Below are 26,730 nucleotides of genomic sequence, written 5' to 3'. Positions count from 1 at the left end.
CAAGCAATCAATCCTCCTCCTTTTTAACTTTATACCTTTGTAAATATCAAGAGGACTTTTTGGGTGAAGGGTTAGGCTTGGGCTAAAGGTGGGTGGTTGGGTTAGTGGTTAGTAAAAGGGCGAAAAGCGTAAAAAGCGTCGGTTTTCGTAAGACCTTTTTTTTTTTGACTTTTTATTTTAATGAAGCAATTTTTTTTTCAAACAAAGTTCTTTTTGATAACCTTGTTTGTTTATTTCTTTTGGCTTCATTATTATCATCATTTTTCTCTTTCTTTTTTTTTATAAGGAAGTCATAAGAAAAACCGCGCTTTGTTACTAAAATAAAGGGTTTAAAATGAAAAAGGGGTTTTGGTGGGAAAAAGGGTGTTTGTTTTGGGTTAAGAAATGAAAAGGTTTAGGCTCAAAGGGGTTAACTAGGGGGACTTTGGGTAGGTAGTAAAAAAAAGAAAAATAATGGTGTAGAAATAAAAAGGGGTTAGTCCTAATGCCTCCATCATTTACTTACTCGGGTTTAAGTTGGTAAGGACCGGGAATGTATCGTCGTGGCAAGTTCTAGAGTCGTAAGAAACCAAGCGGCTATTCACACAAGAAACGAAAAATGAGCATTTAGTTTAAAGATGTATATTTGTATGCTCAATAAAGGCTCAAAACTCACTTTTGTGGGAATGGGGTTTTTATGTGATCAAGTATATATAATCAAATTTTAACTAAGCTTGTCATGCCGTTTCATAATTTTCTTATGTTGGTTCTTTTTATCACGACGTTATCGGTTGTAAATTTGTAAAAATATAACCTTTTTAGAATTTTGAAATTCCCAAATTAAACCAAGACAAGTAAAGAAAAAAAAATGAAAAGTTTTTTGAAAAAAATTTGGGGTGTTTAGCGGTTCCAATAGAGCTTTGTGTAAGGCTTGTAATTAGGACTTGCAAAATTCAAGGTTTTAGCATCCCCCCACACTTAAATTACACATTGTCCTCAATGTGTCCCAAAAATAAGATTTTCGGTTGATTAGAATGTGTAAAAGTGGGTTAAAACAAGATTTTATGTTACTGGGTAGCTGAACACGGGGTGGTGTTGGCTGAGCACGGCCCCATGTCTAGACTGCCAGTACCAAAAGTAAACAGAAGGCTGGGCACGGGGGCGTGTTCAGTGAGCACGGCCCCGTGTCCAGATACCTGAACTGGGCATTTCTGCAGAGTTTTGGGCACGGAGGCGTGTTGGGTGAGCACGACCCCGTGCTGAACTTGCTGCAATGAAGAAAAATTGTCGAGAGGCTCTGTTTTTGTGCATGGGGTGTTGGTTCAAGCTTCCCTTAGTATCCTTCACCATCCCGAGTGTGTTTTATTCCTGCAAATTAAAACTAAACTAGAAAGCATAAAAGTTAAACTAATCTAAAACTAAGGATAGTTCCGCGGAATGCCTCCGTGGTGCGCCACGTTTATAAGGGTCCTTGGCTAGACCCTCCTTATCGGGTGGTTCTGGCTCATCTTCAATTAGGGGGTCATTATTGCCAAAAGGATATTTCATTGAACGCTCAAGATCTATGCTCCTTTTGAATGCCCCTAACTGAAGAGGTAGATTGTTAAATTTCCGGTTTTTCAAAGTTTCATGAGTTTTTACAAAAGGTTTTCCCAAGACTAGAGGAGCGTCATCGAGGATGGCACAGTCGGTTGGAATAACCATTTGATTTGTTTGAACCAAGACATCCTCAACTACACCGATTGATTTTATTACTTTCCGGTTGGATAGAAAAATGGGTATTTGAAGTGGAGCGAAATCACTAATACTTAATTTTTCAAAAATGTAGTTAGGCATTATGTTAACACAAAGATCTTTATCAATGGTGATATTACTAATAAAGGAATTTTGAAAGAAACATGGAACCGGTGTAATGTTAATTTCAAAAGGGTCTTCTTTTATTAGTGAGGTTTGATCATTAGTTAACTTAACACTTACCATTTCTTTGATTTTAGCACTAGTGTTTAACTCTTTTAAAAACTTGGCATGAGGGGTTACTAAACAATGATTTTCGAAAGTATGTGACAAGAGATTAATTTCTTCAAAATTAGACTCTTCTTGTAATTTAACGTTATCGGACTCACCTTTTTCGTTGTTTAACTCATGTGTCGGTTTTTCACTTTCTTGTTCTTCCATTTTTACACTTTCAACTATCTCTACGTTATTATTACAATTTAGTTCTTCTCTTGCGCGGGACTCCTCTTCCCTTGCGCGAGATTCTTTCATGTAACGTTCGATAGTTTTAATGTGTTCTAATATTCTATTGGTCACTTCGGTGAGAGAAAAAGAATTGGGATCCTCAAAGCTTGAATCCGGTTGTTCGATCCTTGGCTCCTCATAGTACTCATATGAAGTAGATGGTTCACACCATTGTTCTTCATTGTAAGTATATGATGGATAAGGGTCAAAACTTTGTTCTTCATAATACTCATATGAGGTGGGTTGTTCACGCCATGGTTCCTCATAATAAGAATATGAAGGTGGTGGCTCATATCTTGAATCCTCAAAGTATGAGTATGAAGGTTTATACCTTGGTTCATCAAAATATGAGTATGAGGGAGGAGGTTCATACCTTTGGTCTTCATAGGATGTGTATGAAGTTGATGGCTCGTACCTAGGCTCCTCATAATGGTTGTATGAATTGGATGGTTGATATGAGTTATTATATTGAACCGAGCGTGTGTTACGACAATTAGTGCAATAATTACCCCTATAATCATCCTCATCATAGGTGTAGTTGTAGCCTCTTGAGTATTGATCCATAAGAATCACTCAACAGACCACAACTGAGTCTCGGGACCAGAAAACAAAAATAAAGACGGAAACAGAAGCTGGACACGGCCCCGTGTCTGGTTTTACTGGAACCAAACCCGTTTAGTTATACGAGTTCACGAGTTCAACCTGAAATTCACTCGAATCTGTTTAGACTAAACCAAAACGGCTAAACCCACAAATTTTATATTAGGTTCGTGTCGTATTAGAAATTCACACCCTATATATTTTATTGAACATTGTTAATGTTGTAATTTATAACATATATTAATATTAATATTAATAATATTAACATGGACGTGAAATATTGTGAAATTTGAAAATGGAGGGAAAATGTGTATGTGGGGCGGAGGTAGGGGATGGGGGCATGTGAGGGTAGGCATATTTGCAAGGCTTTTACAACTAGATCTATGGTTTAAAGGAATCAACAACATGGGGAGCTCTATTCAAGTAATAATGATAAATATTCAATATCTCATTTCAATAATAAATTATATTAAATCAAGTTGCGTAAAGTGTTGGTATCCAAGGGAGCACTCGGATATATTATTCTATGACTAATTTTATAATACCGTATCTTTTAATTCTTTACTGACGGAAACAACAGTTCATTTAAGGAATTTTAATAGTTATAAAAACTGTTTTAAATCATATTAAACGACACTTCATTTATTTAAACAACAGTTCATTTAAAGACTTTTATGTTGCTTTACCAGCATCACATCTTGTGCATGTAGCCTTTTGTTTTATCATAAATTTCTTTATTGTGTTGCATAAACTTTAAAATTCACTTAAATATGCATACTGGCTGTTATAATGGTAATGCATGAAAAATGTTATAAATAAACAAATAAATAAATTGGGTATTTATGCATCATGATGTACCTTGGTGTCAAGCTAACAATTTATGGCACGATCCTATAACATGGTATGGTATGATTAGACACGAAATTTAAATTAGTCAGTGTGTGATGTAGACAAGTTCAGGTTGACAAGTTAATACCCTATTAAAAACGTGTCTAAACTGGTTAAATATACTTAACTCATTTATGCCTTGCATACCACATTTAACTAAACGTGTTAAATGGCCAATAGTTAGACAAGGCACCATGACTTGTTAAACAACACGATGAATGTGGATCCCTTTATACTATGTTGACACGACTCATTTGACACAAAAAATACGTTTTGACAACTCTAGCTTAGCGACTATAACATTTTATTCAAGTTCACACCATTGTCCCCTTATTTTTAAATATCTCATACAAATAAATTGATTAACTAGAAGTTTTAAATATTTCAGACATTTAAATTCATGTGTAGGGTTCGACTACAAAGTTTAAAATTTTTAAAAGTGTACAAAATCCTAAAACACCACAATTTCAATCATAAAATACACCGAAACACCACAAAAACAGAGTGAATGCTACTAAAACACCATATTTAAAATCCTAACAATCCAAAAACATCAAACACACAATTGTAGAACTATGAATATAAAACACAACATGATAATCATCATAAAACATAATAATGCTAGTCATTCGATAACAAGAGCTTTATCATACAAAGCACAAACCCACAGATATGGTGTTTTACTAATCTCCATTATGTTATTTGTGGGTTTTGGATGTGTTCTATGGTTAACATTATGGTGTTTTAGAATGAGGTTCCTGTAAAAATAACTATTTTCGTGAGAAGTGTGAGAAGACATAGCAATTGACATGTAGGCATCATATTTTGGACTTAGGCATGATGTTTTGGTTGTTTTGGCAAGAAAAACACCAAACATCATAATTTAAAAAACAATGCAACGTATCATGGGCGTGAAATTTAATACACAACTAAAATTGATTAACACTTAAAACACACTACTTAACGTTCTGATATGGTGTTTTAAGTTTAAACCTTAAATTCATGGAATTGTGTCTTAAATTGTTATGTTTGTTGTTTTTATTGCCAAAACAACCCAAAACATCATGCTCAAGTCCAAAACATGATGCATACATGTCAATTCTTATGTTTTCTCACACTTCTCACGAAAAATGTCTTTTTTACAGGATTCTAAGACTAGTGTTTTATGATTATTTAAATTTTCTAAAAAATTTGAACTTTATAGCTAACTCCTTATCATACTGTCATAAAACCTTATCAGTAACTCTACTATGAGTTAATTCTATTGGATAGTAAATTCACATTGAAATATAACATATGACCACAAAATAAATAAATATACGTATATAAATTTATTTGAAATAAAAGCATAATATTTTGGTGGTTAACACCTATAAAAATTTAAAAAATTGAACTTTATAGCTAACTCCTTATCGTAGTGTCATAAAACCTTATCAGTAACTCTAGTATGAGTTAATTCTACCGGATAGTAAATTCACATTGAAATATATATTTTTTTTTTTGAAAAGTAAACTTCATTAACAGAAAAGCCGACACAAACCGGGCCGACCACACAGAACAACAAAGGATTACATATTCACAAACGAGCACCACTCACCCCAACCTATCTCTTTATATTTAGATCTATTAACAAACCAAAGAAAACCCATAGCCTTGACCACAAGCTCCAACACGCTATCATTATAATACCTTGCACCGCTTCCTTCTTTTTGTTCGACGCCCTGAGATCCTTGTGAATACCAAAGAGATCTTTTATCGAAAAAGCGAAGATCTTGGGAATCTTGCACCACGTGCTAATACGGTTCCAAATTATCTAAGCAACCCGGTAGGCGATGAAGAGGTGCTCAGATGATTCTTCGTCTGAACTGCACAAAGGGCACACCAAGTCTCCAAACTGCATGTTTCTTTTCTTTAAGGCGGCGCCGGTAGGAATATAACATATGATTACAAAATAAAACTTTAAACCTTATCAGTAACTCTATTATGAGTTAATTCTGCTGGATAGTAAATTTATAAACCATTAAAAAGAAAGGTCGGTGCACAAGAGACAAAAATTTTGTTTGTGCTGCTCTTTCAAAACTTCTGGGACCTTCTAAATGCTTCTTTGTTTGCTAAAGCAACCAATCTAAATCACAACCCCTTCACCCAATAATATATCTGAAAAGTTGAATCGTTGGGGGAATTTTGAGTTTGTTCATCCAAGCGTTTTTCAAACGCGAGACATGGTAAGCATCTAGATTGAAATTAGGGTTTTTTTATGATTGTAATTCTTATCTTCTCAAACCTCCATCAGTTGATCTGATTTGTGGATTTTTTTTTAACAGCGATCACTATTATCACTAATGAAATTGAGAAATATAGTCTCCGTTTCTTTAAATACATGTCTTATTTGCCCTAATATCATTTAGTTTGAAGTTATGTGCAGAAACATTTCTGAAGCATTCGATGCAGGCTAGGATGATTTGTTAAACTCAACCAAGGTGTTGCACCTCTAGACTAATAAGAAGCCATGGTTGAGTGAGCATCCACGTGATCAAAAGGATCGATTTCGATGGTGATATGAACTCGAAGACGCTGGAGCAGGAACCACTCTTTCTTTGACTATGGATGCTTTTGAGGAAATTGCATATTCAAACTCAAAAAGGGATGGTCTGTATGAATTTGATTTGAAACCTTCTTTAAAGGCGCTTTCTTTAATCTCTATGTTTTTGGTTCTGTCAGTATCGCTTTCAAATTAGCTTATTGGAATAAAAAGCCAAGGTTTGTTAGTTACTTTGTCAAGTTCATCTGTATTCTCTGATTAATTCGCCAAACTCATTTGGATTTTTTGAAATGAATACACATCCAATCGACTATTAGTATCGGTCTGAAGGAAGTCTAAAAGGCAAGAACCCTAGATATATCAATTTTATATCAATTTAAGCTTTTGTTTTTTGTTCTAATGTTACATATATACATTTCATAAACCCAGACCATGTGTAGATAGATGCAATAAAGAGTATTTATTTGTATATGTTATCTGCTAAAGACCTAAAAGCAAAATTTGAATGAAAATGTAAAATACAATCATACATACATCTGAACTCTGAAGGATACATGTGTGTTATATGCAGTAATTATTCATTTTTTTTAAGAAAATGCATCACTTTTGTAATATTTGGGTTTGATGTTTATTTTGGTTATAATGTGTTTAGTTTGTCTGACTTTGACCTCATACATATTTCAACTTCGACGACCCTAAATAGGGGAATATCTGAATCTGTTGTGATGGTTGCAGGCCTGCAGAAGCTGGACCTGGATAGGGGACTGGTACGCTTTCTTTATCTTTTATTTGGTTCAACTTTCGATATAAATTTTGCTCAAGAACCACATATCTATGATTCGAGTTGGTATAGTTTTTAACATAGAATTTTTGGGTTAAAATAGAATATGTTTTCATTCCACGATATAAATTCCAGTTACTCTATTTTGACGTAAATTTAGTTTGGAAAGAGTCAGGTACGCCGCCGCAACGCGCGACAGGTACAAATACTAGTTCACATTGAAATATAACATATGATCACAAAATAAATAGATAAAATATGTAAATAAATTTATTTGAAATAAAAACATAATATTGTGTTGGTTAACACGTGTAAATAATTAAATTAAATTATTAAATTAAATTAAACTACAAGTACAAAAATGGATCTAAAAACAATAGTAAGATAAGGGTTTGGTTGGGCCAATGGCAAAGCAGGAAAGTCGTGGATAAGTCTTCACGTGGTGTGCATGTGCTGTCTTCTTTTAGAAAGTGACATCATATGATTCTTCATGACAATTACCTTGCTCATGGTTTTATCAGTTTATATTTTGTAAACTCTTACTATCATCTTAAACTATGGTTTGGCTTAATAAATTAGATTCTTGAAAAATGTTTAAGCTAATTTTGGAAAATGTTAATAGTTTAATGGTTAGGAATGTAAATTATGTGGCAGTAAACTATGATTCATTTGCCACGTGTCTATTTTCAGGAACACGTTGTATGCATACATCAAAAAACCTATCCCACATTCCCACTACCTCTATTGAAACAATGAGACGTGTATATACATATATCAAATAGATACCCGTGTATTACACGGGTTTTACATTAAAAACACTATAATTCAATTTTTTATCAACTATATCATCACCTAAATTACATATTGTTACATGTAATAATGGTAAAATAAAAGGTATAATAATATATTATAAAATTTAAATGCATATTTATATAAAATGCAATATATAGCTGGCTAAACTCATCAAGAAGTAATCTTTTATAACCCCATGTAAAAAAAAACCTTTTTACTTATAAAGTATGTTCCTAAAAGTATATTTTTGAAAAACAAATAAATAAAATTTAAAAAAAAGGTATAAAAGTATACCTCCACATATTTTTCAAGCACCTCATTTGTATTTTTTTTAATTATTTTGTTAGTCTCAAGTATACCTATAATATTACCGAGTTAAACTATACAACTTTTGATGTACATTTGACGAGGTTTTGTTTCTTTAAAAGAGTGTTGTTGACAAAATTATTTATCAAAATGACTTGTTTCAAAAGTATTTATCAAAATGGGTTCTTTTAAAAAAAAATAAAGGAATACTAAAAAAAATCCCCTAACCATCCTATCTTCTTCCTTGTTAAATCCGGGGACTCCATGGTTATCGCCACCAAATTACCACACCCTTTTGAAAAAAAAAACTCTACATATGTTGTTTTTTAACAATGAATATTTTCTTTTTTCGTAAGACTTGAACCCAAGATCTCACACTTAAGTGATCAAGATTGTAATGAACTAAGGGGGTCGGTGTGATTTCGGTGACTCCATCGGGGAGTATGTTTCACCGATCGGCGAATTGCCGCCACCCAATTTCAGTGAGCGGTGAGTTGGGTTTTCGGTGTATAGTCACCGCTGCGGGGAAGAGGAGAGAGGGGGTTTAATGATGGGTCCCAACCCCTTTCAACCAATCACAATTTTTTTTAAATTCTTTACCACTCTCTAGGTGTTTGAATCATTGCCAGTGATTGAGTGCAAAATGGGAATGAAATGGGGACTTGACATGACATAATATTATTCGTTGGACAATGACTCAAACATCTTAAAGTGTTTGAATCATACCCTCTACTCTAATGATTTTTCAACTAAGAGTTTTACTACAATCCTTGAATTCATCATAATACCTTAGAGATACACATTTAAAGATATGCATAATTGAATTTAGGTAATTAACTGATTTATCATTTATCATTTACTTGCAGTAAATGCATTTACTTGTAGTAAATGCATTAATTAAATCTAAATGTTGACCAGTTTATAAAATACCTAAATTTTTTTAAAGAAAAAACATTTGTTACTAAAAATTTAAAATCAATTAACCATCAATTATTTATTATTATTATTATTAATTATTAACTATTAATCAAGAATAAATAAAAGGGTTAATAAAATGTAGGAATACTCACAACATGACACATGGCAAAAATAGTCCTAATAAATGACAAGTGACAAAAATTAAAGAAAGAAGCCTAAAAATCATCCATGTGTACTTTATTTTTATTTATTAGTATAGAGATAGAGATAGAATTAAATTTCATTTTAGTCCATGTAGTTTGGGTTAATTTAGTAATTTAGTCTAAAAGTTTCATTTTTCGTCTATAGGGTTCAAAAAAGTTTCACCGTTACCATTGTAGGATCGTTTTCTGACCCAAACGAGTCATTCAGAAGAGTTTTTGCTCAATACGAGAGGCGGAAACAAACGTATTGAGGTGATTCAGCTAGATATTCACTTTAAACTGTCTTTTGATTGATATAACAACGTTTTACAGCGAGTAGACACTTCGGCAGCAGTTCGGTACTGAAACCGGAAAGTTACAAATGAGACCCAAGACACCACTATTTATAGACATGCTATTTCGCACGAAACAGTCCAAGCGAAATAGCTAAGCCTATTTCGTACGGAATGACAAAGTTATTTCGTGTGAAATGACTTATCTATTTCGTGCGAAATGAGCTTCCAACATGTTTTCTCGTTTTTCGTGCCCTGATCTATCTAATCTGTTACAAGACTCGATACAAGACGAAGTCGACAGACATATGCACCAACAAACTCCCCCTTGGATGTTGACGAAGTCTTCAGTGTCGAGTCTTCAATCTTCAGTCTTTATCAGTCTTCTTGTTCTCTCCCGAAGTATCTGACATTGTAAGCATCCTCAATCTCTCTCTTTTCTCCATCAACTAATTTTCCTCTTGGATGTTGATCTTCAAAGGTTCAGAATCGCAATCTGGCTCTCAAGCTTTCTAATTCTCTTGATCAGATCTCTTGATTCCTTAAGTTCATCAGCATCAACAGCTTGTGCAAACCACAGATCCATGATCAGAACCTGGCTCTTTACATCTACAGGCTCTCCTTTACTAGCAGACTCCCCCTTAAGTTGTGCCTGGGATCATAGTCTGGCTTTCACAGGATCAGGATTGTGACCTGGCTCTCTACTCAGAAACAGAATCCTGGCTGACCTGCATATCCTCTGCCTCAAAATAAATTTCACAAATTTAAAATCTGACAGATTTATATATCACATTCAGATATTAATCAATCAATAAATGATTTTACAATGTTACTCTCTGATGAACCACTTGTAACAATACCTTTTTTCTTTTCAAATTTAATTTTTCGTCTCAAACAAATTCTCCCAAACCTTTTGTTCATCATGTTTAGCACTTGGAATTTTGAAAAACAGCTTTTCAATATCAGTTGTTGAAAATAAGATGAAGTAAAATCTTTTTGATTTTTCAAAATTTTATTCTAAAACACACATAAAATATTTTTGGATTTTAGTTTAATGAAAAGCAGTAATGACATATTTACAGACATATTTTTGTGAGCTTGTGTAAGAGGATCATATCAGTTTATGAGACAAATCACAAACACCGTTAAGCTTTAAACATTTTAAGTTCTAAACGATTCACTTAGATTGTCAGTATACTGACCCACTTAAATTTCTACACAAAGTTCAACTGTTTCGAGATACGAGATTAGTGTTTTAAGCACTTAAACTTATACGAGTGTCCCACCTCAGAATATACTCCTGTATCCAGACTTCTATATCCAGTCTTACAGGTGAATGTACACTAATGATATATGTAACCGGGTAATGCGAGACCATGAGAACTCAGGTTAGAACTTCCGTTCAGACAAAGAGATGATGGCTCGTCTTTAGGTGTGTCCCGTTTGGGGATCTTTTCTTCAACAACACATGATTAGCATTTTTCAATGGTTCATCATTTTTTGTACTAAGGGCTGGCTTTAAGATTAAAACTATGCAAAGTATTATACAAGGACTAGGCTATTGCTCCCGTAAAATCAGAAGTCCTGGTATAATACCCCAGATATCATCACGCACAAAGACCTAGTATGTCAGAAATAGAAAGTCTTTCAAACAAGATTTCAGAGGTTACCTATATATCCGAGAGATGTTCTCCACGAGATAAGTAAGTATTTCTATTTAGGTTTATTTCTCGAAAACACTCTACTGAATGTGTAAAAACCTACTGACACATCCACGGTGAGATCATTTATCACATTTTTGACTTTTCAATTCTTTAGCGTGCTGTGATAGTCCACTGATGTACTATCAATTCCTCTTTTTTCACAACAAAACTCATTTTGAATTTTTTCGATGTTTTTGACTTTTTGGATTTTATCATGTTTTTGAATTTTTCAAATTTTCGAAATTTCGAAATTTTCTATTCTAAATTTTTACTCCCCCTAAAATCAAAATATGTTTCAATTTTGATTTTCTGGGAAAATTTGAAAACAAACTGTACAAATAAAGTGACAACTGTTGTGAATCGCTTCAAATCGCCATCCACTTTGCATAAACAATCAGAACTCCCCCTGACAACAAACTATTTTCCCATTATGATTTCAAAACACTTAAGTTTGTTTTAATAAAAATGGTTTTTCCGAAAAATAAGTTTTGTTTGCCATTTCACAAACATGGGGTTTAATTCATCACACTGTTTTCAACCACTTGTAGGTTTATCACAAAACAATTACCAATAAACATACCACTTGTAAGATAGTTAATTCAAGTACAACTTAATGTCCTTGATTAACCACTTGTAAGTCGAAATATGACAGATGTGAATTTCTCAAGAAAGATGCCGATTCCTACTCCACGATTACTAACTTGGGAGCTCCGGCAAGTCAGGTTTTTCAGTTAAAGAGATCCTCCCAAGCCTGACGGTCCTTGGGAGATTCCGAGTTGTCAACACTCGATTTCTTTATTTTCATCTTCTTCTCATAATATTCCTTTACCCCTTTGACTTTCCCATCAATCATTTTTCCAAAAATATGTTTCACTTTGGGGTTAAAGGCTTTTTCAACATCAAATTCTTTCTTTTTAGAAAAGAATTGATTTGAAATCTCAACTTTACCAACTTTTTGTTTAAAATTTTCAGCCCTCAATGGTGGAAATTTTGCATCATCCATTGGCGGAACTGATTTTTCAACTTTTGGTTCAACTTGTGATTCCTCTGACTTTGTGGAATCAGATTCATCGCCAGAAAATAGCTCCTCTGATTTTGACGAATCAGAATCATTGCTAGAACTATCATCCGATTTCTTAACAACCCATTTTTGGTTGTCAAGGTTTGCTTTTCTTTTATAAAACCTTTTTGAACATTCACCAACTTCAAACTTTGAGTTTTTAAAAACTATAAACGGTTTAGTTAGTGGTTCATTTTCGATCATCTTTTCTTTCATTTTAAGCGACACTCCCTATTTTGATTGGATTGCCTTTGGACAATTCCTGGCAATATGACCAATTGTTTTGCATTGAAAACACGTTCTTGTCTCTTTCTTCTGAACAACTCCATTTTTCATTTCTTCTTGCTTCTTCGCAAGGAATTCTCTATTTGTCTGCTTCCAGAATGAACTCTTCTCCTCTTCTTCTGAGCTTGCTCCTGAAAGAAATACTGTTTTTGTTTTAGAAATTTTTTTCATTTTTATAATTTTCAGGTGGAATAAAACCCAATCCTTTCTTTCTGAAATTACCGTTATGGTTTGGTTTCTTTCGATAACCTGAACCAGAACTGTAACCCTTTTTCTTGTTTTCTCTTTGTCGAACTCTTGAGGTGTATTTTTTAGATTTATCAGAAAGATTTACATCTTTTATTTCAGAAATATTAATTTCTGTTAGTTTGAAAACCTTTTTTATCATTTCAGTTTTAACACTCTTATTGTAAATTCTTCATCAGAATATAATTTGTCTGAATCATTCAAAGTATACGCCACTTTGATTGATTCATCATTCAAATTAGATTTTGATAACAAGAATTCTTTATTGTAAACCCGTTTGTCCTTTGAACTTGACGTTTCAGACTTTGACACTGAACTTGACTCCAACTTTGACTCCTCGGTTTCATCGTTATCCAACACCTGATCGACCACTTTCTTTATTAATTCGGACTCATGATCAGTGTCAAATGATGTGAAAGTGACATCAATGTTATCTGACAAATTTTCTGAAGACTCAGACTCCCACTGTAAATTTGTTGCCTTTTTGACTATTTCTGAATTTGGATTTCGTGGAGAATATCCATTTGCAAGCGGGGGTGGACACTTGTTGTAACTGACACTTTGTTTCTTACCAGAATTTTTCACTTCAGTATCCTCTTTTGTTTCAGAATTCTTCACATCAGATGTTTCTTCTTCAAACGCCTTCATGCCTTCAACTGTTGGATAAATCCTGTCAAGAGCATAAGAAGTACATCAGTAACTTTTTAACAACCTATTTACCCTTTCTGTTTCAATCCTCTGGGCTTCCAGTTTCTATTCCAGCACATCACACTTCTCAATATAATTGTTGACGACTTTCTGCTTTGTCATGAAAGCTCCTTGAAGTGTTTTCATGGCTGTTGCTTGTTCACTGCCTGATTGATTGTACTGATTTATTGCTTTGTTTAAAACATCATAGGATTCTTTCAATCTGTTCATATTATGAATCAAGGTACTGTTTTGCTTCTTCACTGCTTCACAATTTTCACATTTCACAGGAATCTTTTGTGCATCAGCTTCTGCTTCAACTTTGAAAGCTGGAACTTCTTTTACCTTTTGTAAGACCCTTAGTCCAATTATACGATTATTATATAAATTTCGACTATAATAGTGTATTTACGGTTAACCATACACTAAAAATACAGGTTCGTCAAAACATTTTAAGAAAATAAAACATTTCCACATTTTATAAAACATTCGCCGTTTAAAACGTGACGACGAATCATTTCGCGGAAGCTTTGTTCTTTATGTGTTCGGTTCTTCGGTTAGCTTGATCGTCCTCCGGTAACTCAATTAATACCTACATTTCATAAAACATGAAATGAGTTAGTCATATAGCGCTTAAAACATGTCTAAACGAGTTCGTCCATAAGTAGGAATGTTCATTAGATAGTAGTAGTGTTCACTGAATAGAAGGGGTTTTTACTGAATAGTAGGAGTTTTCACTGTACAGTAGAAGTGTTCCAAATTATTCGACCCGTTCATGCATTTATCAAACAAACAAGTTTGTTTGACCGCTATTTCTCATGAACCTATTAAATTCAATAATATTTATCATATTAGGTTCCAATTACAGGTTCATATACCTTCTTAAACCCATTTTCGCTCATATGCTTATTTTGACCCGTTAAGGGTATTTAAGCATATTTTAAGCATGAATCGCTTTCATTCGTTTCTAAATGCATATGTCCTCATTTCTTATCAAATGATCTCCCACCACAACTATATTTGTGGTGGATTCAATGTGGTGATTTATATATTCCGAGTTTTACCCTTCGGATCATTATTTTACGGCAAAGACTCTTATGGAGTCATTTGACTAATATTTTACATCTTTCGCTTTTTATACTTATTCAAAGTATTATTTCATCATATAGCTCATTTCCAAACAACCTTTAAGGGTCGTTTGCTCGATTTAGCTTACAAGGGCGTTTTAGTCAATTTTAGTCCTTCTTTTACGACGAAAGACTTTTAATACTTGTTTGACCCCAAAATCTGACCTTTTAACCATAATCTTGTTTAGAAACCATTAGGTTTCTAAAACACCATGATTATAACTTATATTATTCGGTTTACCTATAAGATAACCGAATATTCATTTTCAACTTCACTTAACTCTCATTGAACCTTACGTTCTAAAAGAGTAGTTAACCTATCACACATACCTGGCTCAGATCAACATATTGACCCATTTAATGCTTTGCTTAATAAACTCTAATTAATAGCGATGCAAATTTCCATTCGATATATATTCCTGTAATCATACACTCGACAAAGTCATTAGTCGATATCGTCAAAGGGTGATATTTTCACCTTTTGACCCGTTTAGTCTAAATGACTGTTTATCTTTGCAAGATGATATTTATTATCATCTCGTCTACATGACTCGCTCCGGTTTACACCGTATGTTCATTTTACTTATAAACCATTTCTAAATGCTTTTGACCCATTATGACTTTCGCCATAAAGTGGCTTTCAAAACTAATGGTTATTATCAACGCGTGACCAATTTTACCGTTTTGCCCTTATCAGTTATGTGGGTTTACCCTATAAGGTAACTACTCGAAACTCATTATCTATTAACCATTGTATGACCAATTAATCATAATTAGTTCTTTTTAACCATTAAACATGGTTTATTATCCTTGTCTTTTGTTCCGAACCGCACATGTCGTGTCGGAACATCACAATTTTAAATAAGACTTTATATTATTCATAACCTATAAAACCAATAGGTATTTAATACAAAGAGTGTAAGCTGTACTTACCTAGCATCCAGATTATGCCTTTCTTCATTCTTGATTCGTTTGACCCGCTTCATTCCCAAGCTTCCACCTAGCTTGTTAAGCGTCCAACTATCATTGTAATTTGTAAGATGGCTAGATTAGTCATAATCATACACAACTATTCCATCCTACGGTCTTTATGTCGAAATTACCATTCAATCATATAGAAGGTCATTTTGACTTTAAAAAAATCAAACTGCCTATTAACAAAAGTAATTACACGATGTAGCTTAACCACTCGTTTTATTACCTTTCCTTTATACGGTAAGCATCCTTATCAGGTTACCGTTTTAACTACTTATGAATTCAAGTTATTGTAATCGAATTTCATTCGATTAACACATGATGATATCAAACATCATTTTAAATCATAATATATCATCATTTTCATTTTATCACACTAACCCGATTTCCTAGCAAGTATGATCATGTACTCAAACACACCATGTGTTCAAGTATTTCTTGATTACTATCAAATATGATGATTCTAATCATAGTTATATCATCAAATTCATCATATGATTAATACCCACTTATCCTAGTGTGGTATATCATCAAATCATTCAAATTATAGCATCATATGTAAAATTTTCACTTAGGGTTTGATTCCCAAGCAAGTATCTATCACTAATTCAATCATAGCTTCAATAATTCATTCATAATTCATAATTCGCGGTTATGATGACTATCTAATTTTCACAACTTTACAAATCATCAAAATTTGACATACCTTATGATCCCCTAGCTTGGGTGATCATTAATTCACGTTTAATTGTGAATTTGAGCTTCGATTGAGCCTTTAATTTGATGATTATGTTGAACTAGGGTTTTGAAGAGCTCCCTGGGAGCTTCTGGTCGAATACAACAGAACACACATATGTGTGTGTTTTGTTTTATGTTCTTTTTATTTAATAAACTTTCAATTTTATCCACATTGGCCCCTCTTGTTTGGTTAGTTTATTAAGTAGGCCACAACCCACTTAATTTCTAACATTATATCTACTTATTAACTAAGTTAAACATTCCTAGTTAAATTTGTGGGTTCGGGGAATTCATGACTAAGTTTATTTTAAGTCCCCTTAACTCGGGCTTCTATAAACTTTATTTTTCTCGAAAGCTTTCTTTTCCCCTTTTTATTAAATATTAGGTTTAATTATATAAATCCTAATATTTTCCCGGGTTAATTTTACCACTAACGGTACTTTACCCGTCTTTTATTATTAATATGGTTTGATTATCAAACCTGTTTTCGGGGTGTTACACCTTTTTCTTGATCACAGGAACTTCTTCATCATCACTGCTGACTTGTTTTTTAACTTTCTTCTTTTTCTTTCGTACTTTTCCATCATCACTGTCACTCTCTTCTAGTATTCTTAAATGTTCTCTCATTCTGTTTGCATAATAATCATCGTTATCACTATCTTCAATAACTCGAGCAACAAAAGCTTTGGATTTCAAAATCTCTTTATCCGGACAATAATTGTCCCAGCTAAAATTTTCCCAGCTAAAACCTTCTGGTAATTTTTCATCATCTTGGTCTATTATACCATAAAGAGCTCTCTTTGATGACTCTTCGATTGCCTTCTTAGCATGTGCAGTTTGTGGTTCTTTTTGTTGATGTGATTGTTGAGCAACTTGATGATAAATCGCTTTTCGATAGTAGTCATTGTGACAACCCGTATTTCAAAGGTTAGCATTGCTTTTATTACACGATCATACAAGAGTTATTAAGTTACACGTGTGTGTCGTTAAATGCTATGTGTGCAAGTTGTATACTTGATATCGTTCAATGGGTCTTATGCACCCGACCACTTAGATTGTATATGTGTGCGGGCGTAGTAAAACGGGCCTTAGTAAGTGAACCTTGTAGGAGAATTAGGGCCGGATCATATACGTAGAACTCACGTGTGCCCCTCATAACATAAGTCCGCATTTTATACCTCGAACCCTGTTGTGTTCAATGGATAAAACCGGCCCAAACCCTTCCTGAATCATTGTTTTGTTATTAGACTAACGGCCCAAATTCGTAATGTATATATTATTGTTTTGGTTAATTAGAGTAATGGCCCAAATTCTTAATCCATATATTACTGTTTTGGTTAATTAGACTACTGGCCCAAACTCTTTATCTATATACTTATGTGTACGTAACTGGTAATGCACACAACAAACCAAACCCTACCTCTTGTTCTGAGTGGCGACGGCATAGCAGAACCCCCCCCTCGAGATAACACCTTGTTTGGGCGAACTCTCGGTTAGTGCTTCTTCACTGTGACACTAATTTGCGTCTGATATTGTTTATGTGTGATATTGAAGGAGACTGATGACTAATTATTGGTGATAATATGTGATGTTGAGTATACAGTTAGGTGATTGTTAGTTGTTTGTATGATGATGTTTATTTGAGATACAATATGATTGATTCAATTATATGTTGTCACACCCCAACCGATGGCGGAAACATCAGGATGAGACGAAGTGTGTATAGATTGCTAGAGACGTCATAACACTATGTGACAATATTTAATTAAATTCAAATTTCATTGCAATACTAAATTGTCATACAAGATTCAAAAGAAATAACAACAATGTTTCATAGCATAACATAACAAACAAAAGATAGATTTATCTAGGTGTGTATCTAGTCCACCCTAAATCTTGTTTCGTCTTGAGTATCATCTCAATAATTAACCTGCAACATGTATTAAAATAGAGTTCAATGCAAAAGCAAAGGCGAGTATACAAGTTTGACTACATAGCATAATAGAATAAAACTCATATCCAACATGTTACTAAGTGAATAAATTTACTAGCAATGCAATTTTTGGCATACAATATGATCAAACCCATGAATACAACGCATAAAAATAGCCTAATCCCAATCGTTCAGCGGGGTGGTAATGTTTAACTTAACAATACCCAATTAGAATAGCGGGCGGGGCGTTAATCCTATAGCGCTATAATTGTTAAGGTGGGCTAGCAAAGTTAATGAGCATATAACGTTCCAAATCCTTCATAAAGCATACAAGCATAGCAAATATTCATAATAGTTTCATGTCACGTTCATAGATAGAGTATGTTTTGTTTAAGCATAAAAGTTGTTTTGAATAGGTATACATGTTGCATCCCAAAGTGTAAAGGGGAAAAAGGGATCGAGTATACTCACGGTTTACAAGTCGTGACTTGAAGTTCCGAGAGCAAGTTGGTGGATGGATTAGTTTGGAGCACCTTGTCCTTCTACACGGGAAAGCAAAGGTGTGTGAGTTTGGGGAAATCGGAAGATTATAGATTCGGAGTTTAAAATGTATAAAAATAACATAAGTGAAAATAATCATCTTGTACACATAACTCTTGTTCTTGACACTATTAAACTCAAAAGAGTTGGTATGATTTCATGGATTCAAGGATCCATTAGAGTCGTAACAAGGGCATGGTCATAGATGATGTAACATATTCTTAACAAGTAACTATTAAGTTATCATCAAGTTTATTTACTTAGGCATATACGTATAGGTTAACTTAGATAGTATAGATTACAAGTCTTAAGATTCAAGCATGAGGTAGGAGATTAATGTCTCCATTTAGGTACCTCTTTGTGACATAGAGTTCATACATGAGGTAGGAAGAACGAGCTTCCATTTAGGCACCTCTATTGTTCACCACTACACTTGTTGTTATAAACAACAAGGAGGGTCATGAACATACAAGTATTAAGGTAATAACAACAACTAATCTATAGAAAAACATCAAGTAATGAGTGGATTCTTATGAAGGATAGCCTAGGCTAAACCAACCATTATACATACATCAAGTTTCACACTTGAACACTACTTGTGGGTAAAACCCTAATTAAAACAGAAAGTTTGTGAGGTTTTAACCTCTGATTTAAGTGTCTCAACCATGTTTTTAAGCTTAACCAACCATAAGAGAGGTTGTAAGCATTAGGACATTGGTGTGAGATGTGTTAGACACAAGTTGGATAAGAAATAACAAGTTGTTGAATAATAATAAACAAAACAGAAAGTTTTAGTCCATTTTAGGGAAAATCCAAGCATGATTCTTCCAAGGAAAAACCAAGGATTCAAACCCAAGAACATAACAAAGCATTAGAAAGAAGAACCAAGTAGTTTGGTTAAGAAATGAGCATGTTACACTCACTTTTGTGAAGATACAATAATCTGTCCAAAACTCAGATTTACTGCAGATTGAGAGTGAATTTGTGAAGATTAGAGAGTTGTGAAAGTGTCAAATGGGTTGGAGAAGGTGAGTATTTATAATGGAAGAGTTAGAAGGTGATTGGAGGTGACTAGAGGTGGATTAAAGGTGATTGGGTGAGGTTGGAGAGTTGGATTTCGTGCACAACAGCTCAAGAAACACACCGTCTGCCGAAACAAGGGGCTCGCGTGACGCCAAGCCCCCTCGCGTCACGCGGTGGGTATGGTTTCCAGATCTTTCGTTTTGTTACACTTAGGCCCCTGAAGTTTATATTTAATCCCTTTTGGTGCTAACTTGAGAGTTTAGGGACTTGTTTTGATATAAAAGCATAGTATAAGGTGTAGTTAAGCTTGATGATCTTAACCAAAGTGTGTTTAAGCGTATAAATGTCATAACCAAGTATCGTTCCCGTTCAAAACACGTTCAATGCATAAGTTTAGATTAATTACAAGTTTCGCACATAGTTTCCAAGAATAACGATTAAACATCGATTGATTCACCAAATCGAACATACGAGCATACATAGAATGCGTATAACATAAATGTAACAAAATTCAAGCTTCATTAATGATCCAAGTCTCGGTTTGATAATGATTACAACGAAAGAAACGATTACAAGAATACAAGGTTTCCAAAAATAGAAATACGAACAAAACTTTCTATAAATGGGAAAGTACAAAAGAGCCGGGCGTTACAGTCTCCCCTCCTTTAGGAAATTTCGTCCCGAAATTTAGGAAGACATAGGGAAAAGATGAGGATACTTTGACTTCATATCCTTTTTGAGTTCCCAAGTAAATTCAGCGCCACGTTTTCCTTCCCATCTAACCTTGACGATAGGAATCTTACTGCGCCTTAGTAACTTGACTTGCTGATCCACGATTTCTACAGGTTTTTCCACGAAATGCATAGTTTCGTTGATTTGAAGATCTTCGAGAGGAACTTGAAGTCCTTCATCAGCGAGACATTTCTTTTGGTTAGAGACGTGGAACGTTGGATGAACGTTGTTGAGCTCTTGAGGTAAATCGAGTCGATAAGCCACCTTACCAATCCTTTCGAGTATCTTGAAAGGACCAACATAGCGAGGGGCAAGTTTTCCCTTTTTACCAAAACGAACCACTCCTTTCCAAGGAGACACCTTGAGAAGAACGTGGTCACCAACGTTGAATTCCATAGGTTTGCGTCCTTTGTCAGCGTAGCTCTTTTGACGACTTCGAGCCTTGAGTAGATTGTCACGGATTTGGAGAATCTTATCCGTTGCTTCTTGTATGATCTCAGGGCCAGTAAAATGTTTGTCACCAATCTCGTGCCAGCTTAAAGGAGATCGGCATTTGCGACCATACAATGCCTCGAAAGGAGCCATTTGAATACTGGAGTGGTAGCTATTGTTATACGAGAACTCGATCAAAGGTAAATGCACATCCCAACTACCACCAAAGTCGATGACACAAGAACGGAGCATGTCCTCTAGGGTTTGGATAGTACGTTCAGTCTGTCCATCCGTTTGAGGATGAAAAGCCGTACTAAGATTCAAATGAGTACCCATAGCGGACTGAAAAGTTTGCCAGAGACGCGAAGTGAATCGACCATCACGATCAGAAATGATGTCGAGAGGAACACCATGATGGCGTATGACTTCATTGGTATAGACACGAGCAAGTCGTTCAACCTTGAAATCTTCATGAATGGGAATGAATTGTGCGGACTTAGTCAAACGATCAATGACTACCCAAATGCTATCGTAACCAGAAGGTGTACGAGGGAGCTTAGTTATGAAGTCCATCGCAATGCTATCCCATTTCCACACAGGGATTTCAGGTTGTTCGAGTAGACCAGAAGGTCGTTGGTGCTCGGCTTTGACTTTCGAACAGGTAAGACACTTGGAAACGTACACAGCAATGTCCTTCTTCATACCGGGCCACCAATAGGATGTACGTAGATTATGGTACATCTTGTCAGCGCCAGGATGAATTGAGTACTTAGATTTGTGTGCTTCGTTCATGATAAGGTCGCGAAGATTGTCACGATCTGGTATCCAAACGCGATCGCAACAATAGAGGAGACCATCAGGTTTTGAAACGAGTTGACTTTCAGATGCTCCACGTATTTCTACAGCCATGGAACCTTCATTGATAGAGGAGTACTGCGCTTCACGAATGCGATTGTGAAGGTCGCTCGAGATATGAAAACAACGAATGACATCTACATGAGCCTTACGACTAAGTGCATCGGCCACGACATTCGCCTTACCAGGATGGTAGCGAATCTCGCAGTCGTAGTCGTTGAGTAATTCCACCCAACGTCGCTGTCGCATGTTGAGTTCTTTTTGGTCAAAGATGTGTTGTAGGCTCTTATGGTCAGTGAAAACCACACACTTAGTACCATATAGGTAGTGTCGCCAAATCTTTAACGCAAAAACAACTGCGCCAAGCTCGAGGTCGTGGGTAGTATAATTCTTCTCATGTATTTTGAGTTGACGAGAGGCGTAAGCGATGACTTTGTCTCGTTGCATGAGCACACAACCAAGACCACGGTTTGAGGCATCGCAATACACCACGAAATCATCATTCCCATCAGGAAGAGCGAGAATAGGAGCGTTGCAAAGCAAGTCCTTGAGAGTTTGAAAGGATTCCTCTTGCTCAGGACCCCAAGCAAAAGGTTTCTCTTTTTGAGTCAACGAAGTGAGAGGAACGGCGATTTTTGAAAAATTCGAGATGAATCGACGGTAATAACACGCCAATCCTAAGAAAGAACGGATTTCAGAAGGAGATTTAGGCGCGGTCCAATTCTTCGCGGCTTCGATTTTTGAAGGGTCGACATGGATTCCTTTTTCACTAACAACGTGCCCAAGGAATTGAACTTCTTTGATCCAAAACTCGCATTTAGAAAACTTAGCATATAAACGTTCAACACGCAAAAGTTCAAGTATAAGACGAAGATGACGCTCGTGATCGGCTCGAGATTTAGAATAAATGAGAATATCATCAATGAAGACGATCACAAAGCGATCCAAGTATGGTTTACAAATACGATTCATGAGATCCATGAACACAGCGGGTGCGTTGGTTAAGCCAAAGGGCATAACCACGAACTCGTAATGTCCATAGCGAGTGCGAAAAGCGGTTTTGGGAACGTCCTCTTTGAGGACTCGAAGTTGGTGATAACCAGAACGAAGATCGATTTTGGAGAAACAGGTAGCGCCTTGAAGTTGATCAAAGAGGTCGTCGATACGCGGAAGGGGATAACGATTCTTAACGGTGAGTTTATTGAGCTCACGATAGTCGATACACATGCGGAAAGAGCCATCTTTCTTTTTAACGAAGAGCACAGGAGCACCCCAAGGAGAGGTACTTGGACGGATAAAGCCCTTATCGAGGAGTTCTTGAAGCTGAGAAGACAATTCTTGCATCTCGGAAGGTGCAAGACGATAAGGAGCCTTGGCAACAGGAGTCGCACCAGGTACGAGGTCAATGCGAAAATCAACAGTTCGAGGAGGAGGAGGACCGGGTAGATTTTCAGGAAAGACGTCAGGGAAATCGCGCACCACTGGAACATCACTTAAACTTTTTCCCTTGCCCTTTTCTTCCACAACGTGGGCTAAAAAGGCAAAGTACTGTTTGCGTAAGTACTTGTTCGCTTGTGTGAAGGACATCAACTTTAGTCCCCTTGAAGGTCGGTCTCCATAAACGTGCAAAACGTCACCAGATGGAAGAGGTAAGCGAACAAATTTCTCGTGACAAGCGATTTCAGCATGATTCTTTTGAAGCCAATCCATGCCTATGATGACGTCGAAACTACCCAGTTGCATGGGTATAAGATCGATAGAGAAAGCATGTTCGTTAAGAGTAAGATGACAATCGAGGAGAATGGAATCGACTAAGATGGACTTGCCATTGGCGACTTCAACGGAAAACGACTTAGGTAGCTTAGAGCGTGTACAATTTAACAATGATTCGAATTCTAAGGACACAAAGCTTTTGTCCGCCTTTGATACTGGTGCGGAACAAGACGGGCTTGCGTGTTTCAACCTTAGAGTCGACGGAAGGGTGAGGAGTTTCAGAGGCACGAATCTCGGAAATGACCTTTGGAACGACGCGAGCAAATTGATCGGCCATGAAAGCCATCATCTTCTTGGTGGAGCGAGACTTTGACTTCCTAGACGCGTTGGAGTGACGAGAAGACATCTAAGATTCAAAATAACGAATAGGTGAGACTTGGTCATAATGTTTGTTTAAGAAAACGAAATTGATCACATAGCATAAAGGGTCACATAGTGTCACGGCTCCCCAACCCACCCTGGACGGAGTCGGGGGACCGCGAGACAGTTCCCGTGGTATTTAATTAATGCGGCAGCGGAAGTCTTTTTATAACAGGATCTTTTATCCGTGAAATATGCTCGTTAAATATATTACACAAAGTTTAAGGGATAAATCTCATAATTTACAATACGTTGATTTCACACAGAAATCTTTATTTTTCAAAACACGTTTATTCATTTATTTACACTGAGCCACTTCTCTGAGCTTGATAGTGCTTTACTGTACTTTTCCTGGATCACACAGATCACCTGAAACATGTTTGAAAAAGGTTTTGTCAGCGGAAAATACTGAGTGAATCATTCTGTTTTCTAAAACGACTCGTTAGTTATAATTTACAGTATTAAGAGCGATTACAATGTTTCTATCAACCAATTATCAAGAATGGGTATTTGTCACTCGATTCATTTCTGTGACTGTGGTCATACCACTATTGGGTCCCGTTGCCCAAATAGTGACGGTGTACTCACACAGAGTAGAAATAACTCACATAGAGTAATATTCACTCACATAGAGTGATAATAACAGTAATGTGCACAATACCCCACATACCAGCTGTAATTTGGTGATTACAAAGACTTAATCCCTGTAATTATAACCTTGAAAATAATTTGAGGTATTGTAATACTTACTCACAAACTGTGAGAAAACAGTTTAAAAAGAAGAATGACTCACTTTGCAGATTAACGAGCAATAGATATAAGCCTACTGATTAGCCTTGCTTAAACCTAATTTAACACAATGCACACACACAGGTTAGTAACTAATACAGCAGTTACGTCAATTCACGAGATTAAACCTTCACAACGATTAATCAGTGCAATACTCGATAATTCAATCGGATTCACAACGAATAACAGAGCATAGTCCGAATTCGAACAGCACTCTAATATTCAAGTCGAAATCACGACGAATAATCAAAGTAAAAGCTCAATTGAGCAGCACCCGGACTATCGTTGGATAGTTATAATCGATCGGACGTTGAATCGTAATAGCGATCGAGTTATTACCCTGATTGCGGCAGCGTTTCGATAATCGTGTGTGTTTGTGAACTGTTTTGCTTATAACTCAACGTATATTATGAATTTTAACGTCGTTCAAGTGCCAGATTTCAAGTCCCAACCCCTGCTATTTATACTGAAATTTTGACACCGTCGCGTAGCGCGAGGGGGTACCCCTTTAGGCGTCGCGCTACGCGAGTGACCACCCTACTTTCATAGACTAGGTTTTTGCGTGTGTAGGCTTGCTGAGTCGTTAGATTTTTAAAATTCTATTTCGACAGAGAGTTATGATGATAATCGTAACTAGGGTTTTGCCCCCCCTGAGTTTTAGGGGCCCTGATCCTGATTCCGATTATTCTGGAAATTTTAGGTTTAGTGCAGAATTACTTGGGTTTCTTAATTAGGGTTTCCTTACTAGCTAATTATCATCCTAATTATGGATTTTAGTGGCAGTTGTTACATCCTCCCCACCTTAAGAAAAATCTCGTCCTCGAGATTTACTGGAATAGATGAGGGTACTTTCGCTTCATTTCCGATTCCAGTTCCCAAGTGTATTCTGGTCCTCTTCTTGAATTCCATTTGAATTTTACTAGCACTAATCGTTTGTGCTTGAGAAACTTGATTTTTCTATCTTCAATCTGTAGTGGTTTCTCTATAAATTTTAAATTTTCGTTCACCTCTACATCTTGAAGAAGTACTACCAGGGATTCGTCTGCTAAACATTTCTTAAGATTGGATACATGGAATACATCATGTATTCCAGCCAATTCTTCTGGTAGTTGTAAACGATAAGCAACTGGTCCTATTCGTTGAATCACGGGGAATGGTCCAACGTATCTTGGACTTAGCTTTCCTTTCTTACCGAATCGTACTACTCCTTTCCAAGGAGAGACTTTTAAAAGTACTTTATCTCCTACTTGAAATTCTAAAGGCTTGCGACGATTGTCTGCATAGCTCTTTTGACGATCTCGAGCTGTTTTCAGTCTTTCCTTGATCTGAGTTATCTTATTAGTAGTTTCTTGTATTATTTCAGGACCTGATAATTGACTTTCTCCGATTTCTGCCCAACATACTGGAGTTCTGCACTTACGTCCGTATAGTGCTTCAAATGGTGCAACTTCGATGCTTGAATGATAACTATTGTTATAGGAGAATTCAATTAATGGCAAGTGGCTATCCCAATTACCACCAAAGTCCATTACACATGCTCGGAGCATGTCCTCTAGAGTTTGTATTGTCCTTTCACTCTGTCCGTCTGTTTGTGAATGATAAGCAGTACTTAGATTTAGTCGAGTTCCCATTGCTTTCTGAAAACTTTTCCAGAAATGCGAAGTAAATCGACTATCTCTATCCGAAACAATGGAGAGCGGGACTCCATGTAGGGATACTACCTCGTCCACGTAGAATTGTGCTAACCTTTCCATGCTAAAGGTTTCTTTCATTGGTAGGAAATGAGCTGACTTGGTTAATCGGTCTACGATTACCCAAATTGCATCATTACCTCTTTTGGTTTTGGGTAACTTTGTAACAAAGTCCATTGTTATAAGTTCCCATTTCCATACAGGCATTTCTAACTGTTGTAGTAGTCCTGAAGGTTTCTGGTGCTCAGCTTTAACTTGTGAA

The 26,730-nt window shown here is 35.7% G+C and overlaps 1 long non-coding RNA gene across 2 annotated transcripts in view; it reads left to right on the top strand.

The window, feature by feature from the left end:
• Nucleotides 1-5,803: 5,803 nt before the first annotated feature.
• The window catches only part of LOC118482927, a 32,791-nt gene continuing 11,864 nt past the window's right edge, over nt 5,804-26,730 (top strand). The window contains exons 1-3 of one of the 2 annotated variants that reach the window (XR_004869247.1): nt 5,804-5,930; nt 6,121-6,354; nt 6,983-7,014. This is a non-coding gene — a long non-coding RNA (uncharacterized LOC118482927). Of the gene's footprint in view, nt 5,931-6,120; nt 6,466-6,982; nt 7,015-26,730 lie in introns of both variants that reach the window. The other variant, XR_004869246.1, reaches the window with a different exon arrangement.

This window comes from Helianthus annuus, chromosome 10 (assembly GCF_002127325.2).
Source record: "Helianthus annuus cultivar XRQ/B chromosome 10, HanXRQr2.0-SUNRISE, whole genome shotgun sequence".
NCBI lineage: Eukaryota > Viridiplantae > Streptophyta > Magnoliopsida > Asterales > Asteraceae > Helianthus > Helianthus annuus.
Note: the sequence above shows the minus strand (reverse complement) of the source record. Positions and strands in the feature narration are given on the sequence as shown.